The sequence below is a fragment of the Pan troglodytes genome, chromosome 20, assembly GCF_028858775.2.
Source record: "Pan troglodytes isolate AG18354 chromosome 20, NHGRI_mPanTro3-v2.0_pri, whole genome shotgun sequence".
NCBI lineage: Eukaryota > Metazoa > Chordata > Mammalia > Primates > Hominidae > Pan > Pan troglodytes.
Genome location: NC_072418.2, coordinates 35,157,690 through 35,170,466, shown reverse-complemented (window position 1 = coordinate 35,170,466; position 12,777 = coordinate 35,157,690). Strand labels below are relative to the sequence as shown.

The 12,777-nt window shown below is 48.1% G+C and overlaps 2 long non-coding RNA genes across 2 annotated transcripts; one reads left to right on the top strand and one right to left on the bottom strand.

The window, feature by feature from the left end:
• Nucleotides 1–2,602: 2,602 nt before the first annotated feature.
• On the bottom strand, nucleotides 2,603–5,477 carry LOC134809011 (uncharacterized). Its single transcript, XR_010153492.1, has 3 exons — nucleotides 5,303–5,477; nucleotides 4,923–5,022; nucleotides 2,603–4,331 (listed from the first exon to the last, which is right to left on the bottom strand). It is a non-coding gene; the product is annotated as an uncharacterized LOC134809011 (long non-coding RNA).
• A 110-nt stretch (nucleotides 5,478–5,587) lies between these two features.
• Nucleotides 5,588–6,719, top strand: LOC129138050 (uncharacterized). Its single transcript, XR_010153574.1, has 3 exons — nucleotides 5,588–5,647; nucleotides 5,771–5,842; nucleotides 5,916–6,719. It is a non-coding gene; the product is annotated as an uncharacterized LOC129138050 (long non-coding RNA).
• Nucleotides 6,720–12,777: the final 6,058 nt, after the last annotated feature.

The window sequence follows — 12,777 nt, the reverse complement described above, 5'->3', positions numbered from 1 at the left end:
CTGGGTATCAGTTTTCCCACCTGTAGAATGGTCCAGATGGTCTCTGAGGTCCTTTCCAGCCCCAGTAATCTGCAATTTTCTCTGTTTTGGTTGCCTTTTGGAACCAACAGCTAGTGTTTCTGGAGTGTGGCCTATGTGTCCATGTGAGATGGGGAGATGTGAGAGCTATGAAGGCTCAGCCCCCTGCCTAAAAGGGCTCCTGTGGGGTGGTTGAGGCAGCATGAGACACCTTAGCAAGTCCAAATGGAGCTCAGAGAGGCCTCCCATAGCCTAGCTTCATGGAGGAAAAGGGATTTGATCTGGGTCCTTAACGGTGCTAGAAACTAAGGTGCACACCACTGAGACATTTCGTATCCCCATGAAGTGAGCATGGCTGGTGCCAGGGAGTGATGGGGAGGGGAGCTCCAGGCAGCCTACAGATTCTAGTTGGGAAGCAAAGACACTTCCCAATGGGAAAGGGAGCTGGACCCACATTCTTTCTGTTTGTCCTGTCCTGTGATCTCATTCAGGACACTGCCATCCCCCTGAGCTCCGGAGTGAGGCCTTCATCCTGTGCTGTGAATGGGGGTTTGCAGTGTGCTGGAGAGTGGAAGAGGCATCCCTCCCTCCAAGCCGAGTTCCCTCTGGCTGTGCTGGGGTTGCAGTGACCAGGGCTAACTCACTTGAATTTGAGACTCAAAGGCGCCTGCTGAAAAGTAAGCTAGTTTCCTTGCACATGGGGTTCCAGGAAGGGCTGGCTGGTGAGTTTTTCTCCAGCCCTGGGACTTTGGGTCTCTCCTTTCTCCTCTGTACACACTGTCAGCACTCTTTCTGTACTGCACAGCCCACGGCAGAGCCTAGCGAATATTCCGTGATTGTCCTCTCGTGTATTTAAATAACCAGGGCTGTGCTGGTGTGCTGGTGTTGGTGGAACACCAGGGTCCATGCTGGTGTTCCTGATGGGGCTCCTCTGTCCTTCCCATCACCCACCAAGGTGAACAAAGTCCTGCCAAAGGGCTTAGAATGTAAGAAGCTCTCAAGTCTTTTTTTTAGCTTCAAGAGTGAAAGAAAAATGTACCAGTAATTTTCTTACCCTGCCGTCTGTCAAGCTTCTTGTTTTCTGGGGTGCAGGACACAGGGAATGTGGAGTAGTGGTTAGAGTATAGATTTGGGAGTTTGGGGCCTAGAAACAAGCAGATGGCATGTTCAAAGCTCAAAGTATGCAAATCAAAGAGGGCTTAATGAGCTGGGAGTGGTGGCTCATGCCTGTAATCCCAGCGCTTTGGGAGGCTGAGGTGGGTGGATCACTTGAAGTCAGGAGTTCGAGAGCAGATTGGCCAACAGGGTGAAACCTGTCTCTACTAAAAATACAAAAATTAGTGGGGCATAGTGTCATGTGCTTGTAATCCCAGCTGCTCGGGAGGCTGAGGCATGAGAATCACTTGAACCTGGGAGGTAGAGGTTGCAGTAAGCTGAGATCGCACTACTGCATTCCAGCCGGGCGACGGAGTTGAGACTCTGTCTCAAAAAAAAAAAAAAAAAAAAAAAAAAAAAAAAAAGGCTTTTATGAAACAGTGAAAGAGCCATTGACAAAGGAGCAAGTGGAGTTTAGGAGTCCACAGGGGTAGGGTTTGGGTAGGGAGAGGCTGAGACATGGATGTTGGGAAAGAGTAGTTTGGAGCCTGAAGACAGAGAAGGATTAATGGAAAGAAACAACAGCAAGTAGCATCCCTTCCAGGAGGGAGCTGGGAGAACAAATACCCCCATTCCCTCTCCTCCTACCTTCTGATCTGATACAGCAGCTCTCATTGGCTGAAACTGACCCAGAGCCCATAATGTAGTCCATTTGGGGGCAGCCTCCCCGCATGGAGAGAGAATCTGGAGAGGTACAAAACTCCAAGCCTACAGTAACTTGAGCAAATCACTTACCCTCTGTGTGTCTCAGTTTCCTTATTCGTAAGATGGGGAATAATAAGAGTTCGCACCTTCTAGTTGTGAAAACTAAATGAAACAGATTGTAAGAAGTTCCTTTTTATTAATATCTAGAAGGACCTGAGTTCTGTGCCTCTCTCTCTGTTTTTTTTTTTTTTTTTTTGAGACAGGGTCTCACTCTGTTGCCCAGGCTGGAGTGCAGTGGCATGATCTCAGCTCACTGCAGCCTCTGCCTACTGGGCCCAAGTGATCCTCCCATCTCAGCCTCTCCAGTAGCTAGGACTACAGGTACACTACCATGCCTGGATAATTTGCATGTTTTTTGTAGAGACAAGGTTTTGTCATGTTGCTCTGTCTGGTCTCAAACTCCTGAGCTCAAGCAATCCTTGTGCCTTTGTCTCCCAAAATGCTGGGATTATAGGTCTGAGTCACCATGCCAAGCTGAAACCCTGTCTCTAAAAAGTAAAACAATAAAATGAAAGAAAGAAGGAAAATTGAGAGAGAGAGAGAGAGAGAGAACAGATGAACAAAAGAAAGAAAGAAAAAGGAAGAAAAGAAAGACTAAAGAAAGAAAAAGGACAAGTTTCACTAGTGGAACATCTTTCAGTTGTGAAGGCACACATGTACCTTGGAGACTAGGGGCCAGAAACTCCCCAAACCAACACAAAGAGAGCAGGCTGCAGGATTTATTGGGTGACAAGTTGTACCCTTTATTTATGTTTCCCTGAAAAACAACCAATGTGTTTTGATGATTTCTGAAGAGTTTAAAAACAATATACTTAATTGCTATGAGTAATTTCAGAGCTCATTAATGTAATAAATCTCTGGAGAGAAATATCTTAGTTAACGATCAGCATAAGATTGGAGAGCCTCTCAGTAAAAGGAGGCTCCAGCTCCTTCTGCAGTGGAGACAGGATGGGGACATGACAGACAGAAGGAATCTGGCAAGTGACAAATGTCCGTCACTGTTCAGCTGACGGGTGTCACTTTGGGACTGGGGAGGAACTGCTCTCTGCCATGTTGTCACCTGAATGCAGGCTCACTGGCATCATCATCAAAAGGTTTTGCCTTCTTGGGACTTTGAAACTCCAGGTTAGTGAATTTTATTCAAAACCAGAAGAGCAGAATTACCCATAGACATGGAGCAGTTCCCATGAGCCCTCACTCAGTGCTTTAGGGAACATAAAGCTGCCCGGCAGGTCCCTAAGCCAAAACAGAATCCCTGATTCCTGCCATCTACAATGCATTCCTCTCCCAGTTTGCCCCATGGCAATAAAAGGCACCTTCAGCTACCCTGTTATTCAAGTCAAACATCTAGGACCTTCTGTGGTGGGTAGACAGATTGCATGAGTGGTCTAAGTCCTCACCCCTGGCCATCTATCTTTATAGGGCCACCCACTTTGATGCTGAGATCTGTCCTGTGACTTGCTTTGGTCAAAGGGGGGATAACAAATAAGCAGGAGAAGAGGCATGAAAAATGCTTTGTGCTTGGGCTGGTCCAGTTTTCCACCTTGGCCTTCACCATGAGGATGTGCCTGGGCCAGCCTCACATGGAGGGTGGGAGCCAAATGGCCCATTTACCTCTTATCCCAGCTAACAGCCAACCCACCACCAGAATGTGAATGAGCCCTTTCAAAACCAGAACAACTGCCCAGCCGAGCCCAGCCTAAAATGCAAAGTTCAGACTTGTGTACTAAATAAAAGCTAATTATTTTATGTCCCTGAGTTAGGGCATTTTTTCATGCCCCATTGTCATTGTGGACAGACAGGTGACTGAAGCAGCATCCTGGACTCTTCTCTTGCATGAGTGGTCGAGAAAGCCCCTGTCTCCTGCCAGGTACCTGCAACCTAGTCAATAATGCATCCTGTTGGCTCCACCTCCAAACATCTTATGTCTTCTCTTCTCCACCTTCCCTTACCCCACCCTTGCCTAAAAGTCCTGCATCCACTCTTTCCCACTCACAATTTGTTTGCCTTACTGAAGCCCTAGAGTTTTTTTTGTTTTTTTGTTTTTTGCAAAGGAGCGTTTTGCTTACTTGCTCAAAACCTTGCAATTACTTTGGATTCATTTAAAATAAAATATCACTTCTTGACCATGGCTTACAAGGCCTCATGCGACCTTGTTTTTGCCCCTTTCTCTGCCCTCTGCTCCTACCATTCTCACTGTTCCTCACTCTACTCCAGCCACAGGATCTTCTTTTTGTGCTTGCAACACATGAACATGAATCTTGGGCTTTTGCACCTTGCTCAGAGGTGGGTGACTGCCTCTTCCTTGTCCTTGGCATCTCTGTCCAAATGTCTTTCCCTCAGAGAGGCCTCGGAGGGCCCAGGACACTGGTGGATTCTCTCTTCTTCCAGCACAAGCTCACATTGCTTATAACATCTGCCTGGTGGCTCAATCTTCTTATTGGAAGTTTCTGCTGAGATAAGAACATGCTCCAAATAGATATTCACCAAATAACCAAGGTGAAATCCAACTAGGCAGCTGGCCATGCATGGAGAGTAGTCCTGGGGATGGTGCTCTGGCCTAGCAACAGAACATTCTCTGGGGCCTTGGGGCAACTGGCCTTTCTGGTGACCCAACCTGGACATCTGGACAGCCAAGGGAGTGGAGTGAAAGTGGGGATGGGGGCTCCTGCAGCCCTAGAGATGGATTTTGCACTGAAATCTCAGCTTGGGTTTAGATTTTTGTTTTATTTCATGTGAATCTGAAACTCCTCTCTGCTCTGGAGTAAATGCTGCTGGCCTCAGTTCCGCCTTCCTAGAGCCCCCATGAGGACCCAGGGTACGCAGCAAAGCCACCCTTCTCTGGATTTCAGCTCTGAGGAGTGCCCTCTCTCTGGGCTGATGACCTGTGTATGTGGCAGGCCACACTGCCACTGCTGTGCTGGTGGGAAGCAGGGTTCTGTAGCATCAGGGTGACATAGCGCTCTGAAGTCCCATGCCATCCTGGTGCACTATTTTGGGGCCTCGCTTTACAGACACAAGATGCCAGCCATGATGGCTCATACCTGTAATCCCAGAGACTTGGGAGGCTGAGACAGGAGGATTGCTTGAGGTCAGGGGTTCAAGACTAGCCTGGGCAGCATAGCAAGATTGGGTCTCTCCTTTCTTCTTAAAAAAAATAAAAAATTAAAAGAATTAGCTGGGTGTGGTGGCCTGTGCTTGTAGTCCTGGCTACTTGGGAAGCTGAGGCAGGAAGATCCTTTGAGCCCAGGAGTTGGAGGCTGCAGTGAGCTGCGATTGCACCACTGCACTCCAGTCTGGGTGACAGAGTGAGACTCTGTCCCTTTAAAAAATAATAAAGAAGACACTGCGTGGTTATGAAAGCAGTTATCTTATTCCTTCTGAGCTTATTGGGATGTGAGGTTTCTTCAGAGGAAAATCTTACTTTTGTAGTTGGAGAGTCCCTGACCTTGAGTGGCATCAGCGTGGTGGAGGCCCCAGTGGAGAAGGCCCCGTGATGGTGTGACTTCATGTGGGATTCCAGCTTAGCAAGACCCCATAAGGGGCTTCAGAGCACAGCCTCTCGATGCAAATCCATCTGAGGCGCTCTTCCATCCCCCAAGAGGGGCTGGGCCGGCTTGAGTGGGTGTAGTTGCCAGGGAGCTGGATGTTTCCAAGGAGACTGATTATTGGGTCTCATCTAGGGAGGGATGGCTTTGTCCTCAAAGGCATTCAAGGTTGGTCTGGCCCCAAGAACTGTACAGCAGCAGCAGCAGTTCAGCTGGCAGAGGTGTGCTCTTGAACCACTCTTCACATGTCCATATTATCTTCTGGGTATTCTCCTGAGCTCAGAGGCACCAGGGTCCCAGCGAAGTCACCTCTCTGTTCTCTCTCTTCTTCCTCGTGGCCCCAGGTGCTGTTGCTGAGCTGGGAGTGGAAAGCACATTTTCTCTTCATGATACATGGTGTACCTGCATGTGGGAAGGTGAGAGGTGGCGACAGTGGGGGTGGGGACTCCACCATGGGACCTATTGAGCTGGGGTCTTCATCCTTTCCAGCTCCTGGCCCAGAAGGAGTCTCACCATGGCTTCATGATGGCCTCACCATGGAACCCAAGAACACAGCTGCCACAGGACTGCTCCTACCCTCCCAAGAGCCACTCTTAAACAGCTGCCAAATGGCAGCCAGCCACCTGGGGTGAAGAGGTGGGCAGTAAATGGATGTGGTCCTGGTGAAGTCTTCTAACAAGATTTCTAACAGTCTTACTCTGTCACCCAGGCTGGAGTGCAGTGCTACAATCTCGGCTCATTGCAAACTCTGCCTCCCAGGTTCAAGCGATTCTCATGCCTCAGCCTCCCGAGAAGCTGGGATTACAGGCATGCGCCACCATGCCCAGCTAATGTTTTGCATTTTTAGTAGAGACGGGGTTTCATCATGTTGGCCAGGCTGGTCTCAAACTGCTGACTTCAAGTGATCTGCCCGACTTGGCCTCCCAAAGTGCTGAGATTACGGATGTGAGCCACTGCGCCTGGCCTGCAAGACTCTTTTTTTTTGTGTGTGTGTATTTCAGTGCTGTGTACTGAAACAGGAAGGATCTCCATTAATGCTGGTAGTACTAGAAGGTAACATGCAATGCCATCTACCCTTCTATTGACTCTTCAGTACTATCAAGGAAGAAAAGGAAAATAACCAGTAGCCTGGAAGAAGCTTTAAGCTCGTTAGATAAAGTGTGCTGTCCGGATTTTCCCCAGACCTTCTCTGTCCATGATAAACAGAGGGAGAGCTGGGATAGGTTTTTGAACAATTGCATTGCAGCCATGTTGATGTGGGTGGTGTAATGAAAGTTGGAAAAATCAGAGTGATTTGAAGAGTATGTTTGTACTTTATTTAGTTTTCTGCTTGGAGCTAGCAAACATTCTCTGCCTAATAGTACTGGTTAGTTTTGTCAAAGACCAAGAGCAGGGAAATATGTCACTGCAGTCTATGAATTATCCATGCAACTGGGAAGTGTGTTTCTTTACTTAACTTTCTCTATTCAAAGCAAACTTATTTTTTCCTCTTGTAATTCTAGGGAAAAAAAATACCCTAACCCCTCAGACAGTGACATTACTGTCACCTGCTTAAAATAGTATGACGTTCTTCCAGTCTTAGAATACTCTCTAGGGCTCTCTGTTTTCCATGAAAGCATTTATTTCAGTCAAAATACTTCATGCTTTTTCTCCACTCCGACACTTCACCAAAAAGGAGCTGTAAGAAAATATAGCAACTCAAAACCGCCATGTCATTTTTAAAGGAGCTATTTTCTTTTTTGACTAATCAACCTTCGTTGTCTCCTTGGGTACTGAAGGAGCCACAGGACTGGGTGGCGACTGTGTCCCCGAGGAAGAGCCGATCTCTCAGCTGCCTGTGTGACTACACATGTCTAGGGGTCTGAAGCCTGCCTGGGAGGGGTCCCTGGAGAGGGTAGGGGCTGACACTCCCCTGCACCCTCACCCCGGAGTTGACATCGCTGGTCTGTTACACCCGCATTCTTCTTCTCCCCTGATTGGGCCGGGACCAGGTGTGGGCCTCCCTCCTCCTCCCGTCATCCCTCCTGACTTCTGCAGGCCTCATCCTGGAAAGCCGGGAGGGCCGCCCCCATCTCCCGCATGATGAACCTTTTGAATATTCGGACGTGGGCTCCTGGTTGGAGATGTCATGTCTTTCCCTCTGTTGTTAGTCCGGAGACAACACGGACCCCCCTGGTTTACCTGTGTAGTCCCAGGGTGTCTCAGGTGCCAGGAGCCGCTGCCACGAGTGCCTCGTCTCCTGTCAGATGTGGTTGGCGAGAGACGAGGACAGCATGACCACTGGGCACCACACAGTACAGAGGTCAGCGTGCAAGGACAGCGGGACGGCAGTGATGTGGCCGTGACTACTTGTCAAGTGAGTGGAGAAAAAGATTGGGGAGGGCGGGGGGAGACAGTGGCAGGCAGGGCAGTGGAAAAGCGGGGAGGACTACAAAGAGAAAAGTCCTGTTATCCCTGATGAAATATTCAGTGTTGTCGGTGATGTTTCATAGGCTGTTTCCCTCCAGGGGGTGGATTTCTAGATCATTCTTCAGGCCCCTCGGAGGCGATGAGTGCACTTTGTTTAATAGATTGGCGGTGCTCATCAGAGACATCTGTAATGCATTGCCAGTGGTTTAACGTTGGGGGACCCTGGAAAGTCCAAGCTGACTCTATTGTGTGCCAGCAGCACACACGTGCCTGCGTGGGTGCAAGCCCTCACATTCGGGACGTACGTCATCCCTGCCAAAAATGACTTTTGCCTCCAGCACGCCACCTTTTTAAGCCTATAGAACTCCGAAACTGCTGTATAGTAACAAGTTTGTGAGATTTTGGAAAGGAAACCACAGTAATGATGCCAGTTCTTATGATCATAAATAATCATAATTAACAGGACTGCTGTATATTTATGTTGGTTTGTTTTCAGACACTTTTCATTTTATTTTGAATTTTTTCATATTGTGTTGACTTGAAACACTTCTGTCTATAGCGTGGCGTGCTTCTACAGAACACTGGAGAGCAGCATACTTTATTTGTCCTCGGAAACAGACCACAATAATGTGGGAACTTCTATCTGCTGGCAGGTTCACAGAATGGTGATATTAGTCTCATTGAAATTGCTATATATTAGACAGAGAATCAAAAGCCAAACGTTTAGAGTTTGTTCTTGGACCAGTAACGTTTTTCTGACTTTCCTCATGTATCTAGAATACTGCCTCAGGATGGCACGTGCACATATTCTTCAGTTTAAATTCCTGACAAGCTTGGGTAGCATAACATGACAATAAATAATTGCTCTATGTCTGAAAATGTATGATGACTCACGGTTAAATGTCTGGGAAGGAGAACAATAGCTCTCATTCTGACACTGAAAGCGAGGCTGGGGCCTGGGTCCTCAGTGATCAATAATCTATAACCCATACATTGATTCTGGGTGGAATGTGGGGTGAAACACTCAGAAAATCCAACGTCTCAGGAAAGTGATGATGTGCACCCGGGGTGAGAAATTAGACCTCATTTACATGAATCTCATGTCAATAAGCCTTTGGTTGCTTTTCTAGAGCGGAGACATATCCTCTGCAAATTTCCAGTTGTGAATTTATAGCCGGGTATCTCTCCCTCTAAATTTCCCCCCTGCCCCTCCAAGGAGGGACTCCCGTCTCTATGTTTCATCTGTGTGCAGGCACCCCCTCCCAGCTCCTTCTCTCGGAGGGAAAAGAGGCTCTGCCAGGGAGACCACTACAGCTTCAGAATGGAACGATCTTTCCAGCTAGCAGAAATGGAAACAAAAAAGTTTGTTTTTCCTTCTTTCTCTCTCTGGCTTTCCCTGGGTTGTGATTTTAAACTTCTAATATGTGCACACTGGTGAAGCATTGTCCCTACTTAAATTATTTGTCTCCCTGTATGGCAGTTTTGCTGGGAAATGAACTATTCATGTAGCTTTCAGAATCACCATGGGTTTACATTAAAGCCTTAGGCCAGGTCTACACAGGCAAAGACCAAAGATGATTATGATTATGATTTCAAGCTCTCCTTTCCTGTGACTATCAGGATATTTCATCCAGAAGCAATAGCAATTTTATTATTTTTCTTCATTTTTTTTATTCCTAGTCCTCCAGCTCATGGGGGCTCCCTCGCTCTGGCCTCAGTGGATGTCGGGGTGCCTGACTCCATGAAGACTCATCGATTCCAGGCAGCCGGGCCCTGTTTGATTGCCCTGTGCAGGAATGGACCCAAAAGTGCAGCTGGATAACAGAGAACTTGAAGGGGGCCGTTGGTGGTGTGAGGAAGGAGGGATGGGGATGAGAGCTGTTGAAGGGTAAGGAGAAGCAAGAAGGGTCTCGTGACAGAGAGCTGCCAGACCTGGTCTCCCATCCTATAGCGCAATCAGAGGTCCTGTTCGGGGTGCCCCCTGGAGGCTTAGAGACAGCTCCTTGGTCCAGGGATTTGCTAGGTGGTTTCCGTGGAAACAGACAAGGGCCAAGGGAGCCAGAAGACAGGGGAAGAACATGGTGGCGGCTGAGTGGGTGCTTTGCAGAGGGCAGGAGAGTAGGAGAGAGCTGAGTTCCAGAATCAAGATGGTGGGGCTCGAGTCATTACAGTTTGGTATTTAAAGTGAGCATGACCCCATTTCTGCCCCCCTGGGAGGCTGGTAGCATGTGGACATACCAGATTCCCAGCTTTGTCAAAGTCCAGGCAAAGTAGCTGGGGCAGCCCATTCATGCTTCATGCTTCTCTCTCTGCCCTGCCTCTGCAGGTGGGCATGGGTCTCCTCATCCCGTGGAGATGGATGTGCTTTGACATGTGCTTTGACTCCCCATGAAATGATGCAAGGAGCTTTGCTCTCAGCTGATTCAGAGTTTCTCTAGTCCAGTAGGATCCCAAGTTCCAGCAAGGAACAGGTGCTAGGTCTGGCTGACAAAATGCAGAACATAGAGCTAGTATCGTTAACAGTGATCTTCTGGTGAACTGGCAACAGCAGACATTTTTTTATTGCTTACTCTGTACCTAGTACTTTACATGCTCTGTCTCATTCTTTTTGTTTTGTTTTGTTTTTTGAGATGGAGTCTCACTCTGTCACCCAGGCTGGAGTGCAGTGGCTTGATCTGGGCTCACTGCAACCTCCTGCTCCCAGGCTTAAATGATTCTCCTGCCTCAGCCTCCCCAGTAGCTGGAATACAAGCGTGTGCTACCATGCCTGGCTAATTTTTGTATTTTTAGTAGAGACGGGGTTTCATCCTGACCTCAGGTGATCCACCTGCCTCGGCCTCCCAAAATGCTGAAAATACAGGCATGAGCCACCGCACCTGACCTATCTCATTCTTTTAATGACTCCCTGAGATAAGATAAGATTCTTTTTTTTTGTATCCATTTTACAGATGCAGAGACTGAGGCTTAAAAAGGTTACATATTGTGTCCAAACTCATAGAGCTAGTGGAGCAGGAGTTTGAACGCAGGCAGTCTAATTTTAGAGCCTGCATTCCCTGCTTCCCTAAATCATGACAAAGACCGCATCCCCATGCATTTTCTCATGGAAGTTGCTCAGCTGGGGAGTTAGGGGATAAGTAAGGAGCCCTGGCCTAGGAGCTGGGAAGCCTGAGCTCTTCCATTTGCTTGCTGTGTGGTCTTAAGCAAGCCACATCTTTTCTTTAGGTCTCAGCTTATTTATCTATCAAACAGAGGCTTGGACTGGATTAACCCTTGAGGTCCACCCAGGTACCAGAACAGGATGTTCTCCTAAAATGAAACTTCAGGACATGACTGGGGCATCTCCTGAGGACATGCAGGGTGAAATGAGCATTTGGGGATGCCTTGATTGCCTGTGGTGTTGCAAAACCACATCAGTGTCATTGTTCTTCATTGACACTGGACTGCCAGAGACTAAACCGACAGGTATGTGCTGAGAGTCAGGATGGTTGCAGTGGCAGGTGACTGACCTCCTCTGGGCATGCACACTCTCTTACCTGGCCCACCTGCTTGCTGGTCATTCTCTCCTCCAGCCCATGCCAGCCTCTGACCTCAGGGTGCAGGAAGCGAGGTGGGGGGATGGGGGTGCTTCCCTGGGAAAGATCCCTGGGCAGATGGGCAGAGTACTTAGAGAACCTTTAATGGACAACAATCTTTTCTAATCTAATGTGAAAAACTTTGCTTTCTTGGGTACTGAACTTTTTCAAGATGGGGTTAATTCATCAACATTCTTTTGATTAAAGCTGTGCTTCCCTTCTCACTCAGCATCGGGGGCTTCCTTGGCTGAAGGGAGCTGAATTCTAAGGCACCTTGAAAACTCCTTGAAGGGAAGGGGCACGTTTTTCATTCCTGAGGTGGGATGGAGATTTTCACTCTGGAGAGGCCTCTGTTGCCCACCCCCCATCACCCATTTACAAGCCTTCCCTGGCCCTCCCCCTGCCTCAGGAGCCTGGCCCTGCAGGCTGCCCATGCTGGCCAGTGCCAGTTAGATTTGCCCACTGGTAGGCTGCAAAAGGGAATCAGAGAACAAGGCAGGTGTGCTGTCTCAAGCTCCCTCTCTGCTTTGGGGCCAGGTATCTGGCAGAGATTCAGCTCCTTTCACAGAGGCCTTCCTCTGAGGTTCCTGGGCCCATTCATGGGGCTCTGGGAACACTATGTCGTCCCTGGGCCATTTGGGTGCTGTCTGGTCCATCACTGGCCCCATCCGTGACAAGTTCTCTTTCCTGCACTTCCCCGCCTCATGTGGTCTCTCTCTAGTCGGGCATCTACTAATACTCCTATTAGTAAGAGACAGGTAAGGTAAATGGCTATTACTAAAAAGTCAAAAAATAACAGGTGCTGGAGAGGCTGTGGAGAAAAGGGAACACATATACACTGTTGGTGGGAGTGTAAATTAGTTCAACCATTGTGCGAGACAGCGTGGCAATTCCGCAAAGACCTAAAAACAGAACTACCATTCGACCCAGTCATCCCATTACTGGGTATATATGCAAAGGAATATAAATTGTTTACCATAAAGACACATGCATGCATATGTTCATCACAGCACTATTTCCAATAGCAAAGACAAGGAGTCAACCTAAATGCCCATCAATGGTAGACTGGATAAAGAAAATGTGGTCCATATACACCATGGAATACTATGCAGCCATGTAAAAGAACGAGATTGTATCCTTTTCAGGGGCATGGATGGAGCTGGAGGCCATTATCCTTAGCAAACTAATGCACAGAAACCCAAATACCGCATGTTCTCACTTATAAGTGGGAGCTAAGTGATGAGAACACATGGACACATAAGGGGAACAATGCACACTGGGGCCTGTCAGAAGGTGAAGCGTGGGAGGAGGGAGAGGATCAGGAAAAATAACTAAAGAGTACTAAGCTTAAAAAACTGGGTGACAAAATA